This window comes from Protomyctophum bolini (assembly GCF_963924005.1).
Source record: "Protomyctophum bolini genome assembly, chromosome: 9".
Taxonomy (NCBI): Eukaryota; Metazoa; Chordata; class Actinopteri; order Myctophiformes; family Myctophidae; genus Protomyctophum; species Protomyctophum bolini.
This window is the reverse complement of record NC_137870.1, coordinates 3929297-3937554: the sequence shown is the minus strand read 5'-3', so window position 1 is coordinate 3937554 and position 8258 is coordinate 3929297.

The window sequence follows — 8258 nt, the reverse complement described above, 5'->3', positions numbered from 1 at the left end:
CCGATCGACAAAACGCATTGTTGTTGTTCACAATTGTAGCCCCATTGCATGTATGCCACACCCTTGTTGTTGACTCTCGCTTGGTACAACGGTATAGGGCTTCCTCCGTGCAGGAAACGGTTTGGCAGAGCAGCCATGTGAGCTAGAGGCAGTTTCTATGGTGATGAATGGATTTAGCCTACTATATAATATGACACCAGTCACACGACGACGCACGTTATTGTTGCCATGGTGACCCATCATCATCAGCTCTGTGGTGGTGTGTGTATGGCTGTGTAGGCTGCTGCTACATAGGGTTGACCTATACATTCGTGACATTGGTCATGTTGTTTGATTTAACCCATTCAGGCCTGACGTCGAAATAAGAAAAACGTTGGCTCTGAAAGAATATATATTCAAAGATTTGTGCCGCATTTTTACGATCCCCCCCCCCCCCCCCCCAAAAAAATAGCAGACCTACAAGCTCATAGTGGCGTGCGCTATGACCTAATGAGCTTGTATATCTGCTATTTTTCAATAGCTAAAGTTTAACATAATGCTTAGTTAAAACACCAAAAGGGGTTCCCGTCCGGTTAAACGAATCTGTTGAAAATACTATACTATAAAATACTATATAATTTGACAGTGCCATGGCGGCTGTACATGTGTTACTTTAACAAGCAAGACGTCTGTCAAGCTGTAAAATCACAAGTGATATAATGCCTGTGTTAAATTATATTTGTGCAGACTATAGCGATGGGAATTATCGATTAATTAATTAATTAACTAACTGATAATTGATAAGATAACCTTATCGATCGATTAACCAGTAGGTTAATTTCCCTCAATAAACATCAAAATCTACATTTTGCTGCATGTTATGCATGCAGAAAGAATACAATCTAATTTAGCTCATAACATGTCTACAGTGGTAAACACGTTGCAGATATAGAAAGAGGATAATTCAAGCTTGCAATGTTGGTGAGTTTGACGTTATTTAATAATCAGATATAGGCCGATGTTTCCAGCTTTAATTTGTGCACAAACGGAGCAATCCAAACGTAAACAGGCAGATATTCCCATTGATTTATAATGGGAAAATGCAAAAACTCACATTCAAGTATTTCTTTCTCTGAAACTTTAAGGGCTAAAGTTACAACACTTGGAGGGGTGGTTCATAATCATTTCAAAAATGAATTACAATATAATTACATCAGCCGGCCTCATGGTGGCGCTATAACAGACCACATTACGTTTCGCCCTATAACTCTTGAACCATATAGGTCGTAAAATAACAATCTCTTTTCCCCTGGATTCCTTGGCTCATGACGCATCTCCCCATACAGTATAGACCACTACTGTACCTCACAACTAGGTTATTCAAATATGATCGTCTGGCCATCATTGTTAGTGCAGGCACCCTCACATTAACCTGACGCTGCCAGATCCAAGAAGCTTGCTACACAAGTTTGTTTCACAGCTTATTGGGATCTGGGATCTCGGGAGGCAATTCGATGACGGGGCTGTTTATTTTTTTCAAGATATACTTGGTAGATGATTGGATGGGACCGTCTGTCTATCACCGTGTGGGCGTGCAAACACAACCAATCATATTGACGTGTCTATATAGCTTCACATCCGGTTTCGCACATATCCCGCCCTTAGCTCACGCTGATTGGTTCGGTACAGGAGCTGTTCGGTGTTAGCTGAACTCCCTGAGAGATCCCAGATGGTTGTTGTGTTGGGGAACATGGTTACCCAATACCGCCCCCATCTGGCAAAGTCAGGTTACGCTCACATCCCCATATTGTGAATTTTCACCATGCTGTCTCACTGGCAGCCTCTTGATGGACAGCTCACAGCTCACTACTTATTGTCAATGACAGTTGCTTGCCATCACCACTTACACATCAACCAATGACAGTCTGGGTGTGTCTCACTTACAGTAGTCTCCAGCCCCAGGCAGCCATGCGTTATTGACAAACAACAGCTTGTTATTCTCCTCTGGTTTTGGTAGAACGATCATGCTGTGTAAAATACACGGCATTATTAATTTGTAAAATTGTGTTTGCTTTATCAGAAACCATGGTGACTGGAAAGGAGAAACAAATCAGTGAATCTTTTACTGGAGAAACGTGGGTGGTCGGCTCTATTATGCAGAACAACTAAACGCAGTAATATATTGATACACACATTGAGTTGCAACAGACTCCATGCAGCTTTACAGCATCAACTACATGGACTTTTACAGCCACAGCGGAGGAGCTCGGATAGCACAAGCTTTTGGGTCATCTGTAGGATCATAAGGTCCAGTAAGGTTCCCAAGTCTCAGTCGTGGATTCCCAGTAGCCTACCAGCCCAACATATTCAAATCTAGGATATTTTGTTGGATGTATGTTGCCTGCAATTCCAATTGAAGCTGGTCTGCAGCACAGCAGTGCCATATTTCACATTTTCAGTCAGTGGGAGGAACGTCCTAGAGACTAGAAGGACCATTTTTTGAGAAAGGCTTTGAGTATGGCTTCCATTTCCCATAGTAAGTAGCCTTGCCAAGCCATGAGGCCCATAGGGGGGCAGGAGCCTATCTCCTGTTTCTGTAGCGTGAGGCAGCTTGATGTACAAGTACACCCCCTGGACATGACGCTAGTATGTCGCAGGGACTTACCCCCCCAATCCAACCCTTGATGCTGAGTGTCAAGCAGGGAGGCACTGGGTCCCATTTTTAGAGTCTTTGATATGACCCGGGCCGGGGATTGAACCCCAACCTCCCCAGTCTCAGGGCAGACACTCTAACCACAAGGCCACAAAGGCCATTTCCCATAGTCAGGGGAAACTGATGTCAAACAAACGGTAGCAAGTCCCTTGAGAACCTTCCTCCTACCTACCTAAGCTACATTGATTCAGCATGTCAAAAGGCCACTATACATCCCACATGTCTGTACATTGGGCTGGTATTGTGACTCCGGTACTGTGAGTAACACATTACAGTACACTGATTTATTGCTCCTTTCCATGGTTTCTGATTAAGCAAACAAAATGGTACAAAATAATAATGTAGTGTGTTTTGCACAGCATGATCGATCTACCTTAAAGTAAAAGCCAGAGGAGAATAAAAAGCTGTTAAACGATGTAACCAAGTTAGATATTGCAAATCAGATATGTAGCTCAGAATAATCAACACATGGCAAAGAAAGTACATACAGAACCAAGGTCACAGGTGTACATTTGTCAATAACGCATGGCTGCCCATGATGGGGCTGGAGCTGTTGAGGCTCTAGGTGGGAGGCCATCTGGAGAGAGACAGAGAGAACTCCGTAGCCATTGTCCACGGAAAACCCCTTGATTCATAGTAGCCTGGGGTCCACAATCATAGTCCATGGCAGAAGGCAGTCCGTAAAATGCATTGAACGGATATGATAGTGGGAGATATTTATAGAGATTTAATAAAATGTCTTACAATGGTCTTCCACCATGTGCAAGATTATAGTCAGAGAGACTATAATCTTGTTGACTTTAATTGACAGGTCAGACTGGCTGGTGAATGGGGGGGGGTTGGGAGTTCCAGACCCCCAGGAACACGCCCAGGGGGCCGGGATGGTTTTGGCGTGCCACCCCATGTCTGAAACGGTAGAGAAATGACAGAGTTACTGTGTGGCGGTCCCTCTACTGTACTGTCACTGTACTCTACTGTCTGGCACACCCGAAAGCATCATATATACAGTTAATACGTGTGTGTGTGTGTGTGTGTGTGTGTGTGTGTGTGTGTGTGTGTGTGTGTGTGTGTGTGTGTGTGTGTGTGTGTGTGTGTGTGTGTGTGTGTGTGTGTGTGTGTGTGTGTGTGTGTGTGTGTGTGTGTGTGTGTGTGTGTGTGTGTGTGTGTGTGTGTGTGTGTGTGTGTGTGTGTGTGTGTGTGTGTGTGTGTGTGTGTGTGTGTGTGTGTGTGTGTGTGTGTGTGTGTGTGTGTGTGTGTGTGTGTGTGTGTGTGTGTGTGTGTGTGTGTGTGTGTGTGTGGTTGCGCAGGCGGTGGAAAACAACCATGCTGTTTTCGTGTTCATACAGTAGGAATAAGGTGGAGTTACGTAGACAGTGACAATGACAGGGTTTAGAGGCAGATATATATATTTTTTTTAAACTGATCCCGATCACCTGATTGGCTGACTGGCTGCAAATGAAACATTGTGGATTGGCGTGTATATATAAGTGCTCACACTTGAGAATGAAATGTTTGGATAGCGTTAGGAAAGAGGAACTGACAGTGGAAGAATGCCAGAGAAAATAAATTAAACGTGGCGAACCGAGAGAGAAGTTCTTCCTTATTTAACTTAATATGCAGCAGTAAGGCGTTATTTTATTTATTTAATTCAAAATAAACATTAATTCACTAATTACAAGTTGCATTTGTAATTTCCACAAGTCTCTGATATATATATATACTATATCCTGGGGAATCCTGATTCCCGTCTACCCCCTGTTAAATAAGGTGCATTTAAAACATTCCAGAGATTAGTTTTTCTTTTAGCAAATACTATATAATATATGGCAGCATCTGTGATTTTGACCTGGTTAGATTTATTTCCTCACATTTAAAGTGTTAATTGCCTTTTCGATCCAACCGTCCTGTTTCTCATCGTGTCTCTGCTCTGTCTCTCTCTCTCTCATTTGCCTCTCGTGTTTTCTTTTTGCACAGAGGGAGAGCATGCACCCAAAATAGCTCTGCCCATTCGACTGGCCATTGTCCTCTCCCCTTGAAGATGACCGTCCTTTCCACTGTCCCCTTCCTCTCTTATAGACACTGTCTCCTCTCCGGAGATTTCAGGCAGTATGGCAGTTAAGAGTCTATAATGTGATATTGCCAAACAATTGCAGCAATACAGTATATAGGTGTTGAGTCAAAACTAAAAATGGACAAATCCGTTCAGCATGAAATCTCACACCTCTGAAACTACATCTCCCAGAACGCAGCAGCAAGATGGCTGCTCGTTATACCTGATTGGGAGCACCTTAAAAGGAATGGAGCTTCAGTCATTCAAACAAACACTAGATGCAAAACAGCAAAGTCAACTCTGTTTCCACTCCAAAGGACATAAAGGACGCAACTCCAATTTCCAACTCCAAATCCAATGATTTTTTATTTTCCAACTTTTTTGCTCAGTGTTGGCTTCATTGCTGATTGGCTGGTCATTTCAGTTAGGTTGAAAACCTTCTTTGAGGATAGATAGCTAGAAAGGCAAGGGTAAACAGGCACAGGGTAATGTGTGGAGTTAGACACCCTACACTACAGGGACCTCATGTGACTTAACATAATTATGTCATTGGCTGGCTTAATCCATTTTGGGCCGGAACCCCTTTTGGTGTTTTAAAGCATCATGTTATACTTTAGCTATTGAAATATAGCAGCTCATAGCGCTCCACCGAGTGGCGCGCTACGAGCTTGTAGGTCTGCTATTTTTGAAAAGTCGTGAAAATGTGGCGCAAATCTTTGAATATATATTTCAGAGCGAACATTTTTAACTACAATATTGGCTTCTGGGGGGTCCCTGTTGGAACTACATATTTTCAGATGGGGGTCTGCGGCCAAATACAGATAATTCTGGGGGTCCTTGACATGAAAAAGGTTGAGCACCACTGATATAGAAATATGGGTTTTTCAGAAGAATGTTAAGATTTAGAAGCCTTTTTTTTAATTGACTTCAGTCCAAAATAGCTTAAGGGGTATTCATACTCCAGTTTTAGGTTTTAGGTGACCACCGAAACGGTAGGCTATACTTAGTACGAGCAGAGAGATGTGTTCGGGTGAGCGGTGAGTCGCTTATCACCGCAGTGTGACTTCATGTTGTAGTTCGTGGTTACTTTATCATCTAAAATTGTGAGCTATGAATAGACCTACTGCTATTATGCTCTGTCTGGATACTAGAGACTCTGATTGCTCCATTAACATCTCTGCCAATCTTTGCTGTGAATTAACGATCTTTGTCTTATCCGTTGTGTTGTCTGGACTAAAGTATGTGTGATCAGATACTGTATGATGGGTCAAATGGAGAACTCAGGCAACTGTGAAATTGTTGCATAATTAGCAGTGAGTGAACAAAGCCTCTCTTCGTTTGGACCTAAAACAAGCTCATTAATGAGATTGTTATAGAGACAGCATTTGTTTGAACAATCAAAAGGATTGTATTGAAGCATTGTATATCAAAGACAATGTTTTCTCACAAAAGGGTCTTCTCAAATAGTTTGTCCTTGGAAAAAGGGGGTCCTGGCGTGCCGTGAATGGAGTGTTCAGTGTTTTGAACAGTCTGACTAATTGCTTGCCCTCCAACCTCGGGCTATATCTTTGTCGGCGGCTGCCGAAATCAGCAGGGGTTGTCCCAGCACGCCACTTAACCCCAAACACTCACAGCCATATCTGAGTCATTATGTGTGTAGGGATGAGACAACACAGGGCTTCTTCACTCCTCCTGTACCATCCATCCAATTCTCTCTCTCCATCCGAGAGAGAGAGAGAGGCAGGGGGGTGGGGGATGGTTACACAGAATGAAATGGTTTGTTATCCTCTTAAATTCTAAAACCTATATCACTGACAAATTAGAGAATTTACACCCTAATCGACCCTAAACACCCTAATCTGCCGGGACAATTATTAATACAAACGCCAACGTAAACCTTTCAAATGGTATAGAGCCCTTGCGCAGTGAAACGTAGCTTATAGTTAAAGGGTTGGTTTCGAATGAATCAACAGTCGCAAAAATAAAGGGCCATGATGATCATTTCATTCATACTAGATGCTAAATTATGATGAGATGGTTCTCACATCATGTGGCTTAATTATTGGACCTTTCTAAGTTGATGATTGACTGTACATGACCAGCTGGGTGTTAAAGCCACGGTAATGGGCTTTGCCTGACAGGTATTGAGTCTGCTGTAGCGTATGAGTATGATGAAGTGCTTAAATATTGATCTGTCTGGGGTGAGAGAGAGAGAGAGAGAGAGAGAGAGTGTAGTTTGGGGACCAGCCAGCTGTCATAATTGCGAGAAATGTATGCAGCCTTCAAAAGAATACATAAAGCTATAGTGGCAGAGCTGTCATATAAGGTTTTGACTTGACCATATCTTATGCACGGTGCATTCGTTTATTCATTGATTCAAAGGACCTTGGAGAAAGACATGCATTGTGTCTGCCTTGACTATAGACTCACTAGACAGATATTTCGGCTGTAAAGGAAGGAAATATTTGACCCTGAAACAGCAGTCCACCAGTCATTGGTGTCGACTTGGCTTTACATGTGTATGAGGCTATAGTCATATAGCTATAGGTTGTCACAGTGGGAGAGCGCCCCCCCGATAATAATCGATAATTCCCATCGCTATAGTCAGCACAAATATAATTTAACACTTGTGATTTTACAGCTTGACAGACGTCTGTCTTGTAAGTAAACGCATGTACAGAACATGCCATGGCACTGTCAAAAACCAACATAAACAAAACACCAACAGCAACTTTGGTATGACTACAGTCTCTGACCCCAGCCGGGTCATACCAGGGTTTAGCGCTGAAGAGTGCATGCTGGATATTAATGTAACGAGGGCTCTGAGATGACACCATCTCTGACCATTAACATAAATGATACGCAGCTTGTGGAGTTAGTTCAGTCAGGTATACTCGAGCAGGGTTCATGCTATAGAGCGTCGCAGTCCCGACCCCCTTTCATGACGACACCAGGCCCAGGAAATCATTCCCAATGCATTTCCCCCCCATAGACATTTCAAAAAGTATTTATTTAAAGACCTTTTAAGCGCCGTACGAAGCCAACTCGAGTCGTGACAAATCATGACAACAAACACAATGTTTTGGACCAGACAAATAATTACAAAGAAGAAAAACAACAAAAAAATGTGTTGTAACCTGCCGTAATTATTTGTTCGACCCCCGACCCCCGCGCTACGAGCTTGCAGGTCTGCTATTTTTTGAAAAATCGTAAATAAATGTGGTGCAAATCTTTGAATATATATTCTTTCAGGAGACTTTTTATTTATTTCGACGTCGGGCCTAAATGCGTTTTTAAATGGGGGTCCTATAGCCTAATGCATGTCAAACTGAGGGTCCTTCATATGAAACAGTTTGAGAGCCACTGCTTTACGCCACTGAATGTGCATTACCTGTCTTTGCAGGGCTGCCTATTCATTTGTGTGGGACTTTGAATAAGTGAGCACGACCTTGACTTTGAAGTTCTCCCACTTCACGCCGGTAGGACCCCCACTGTGATTTATTTATGTCTGTCTTT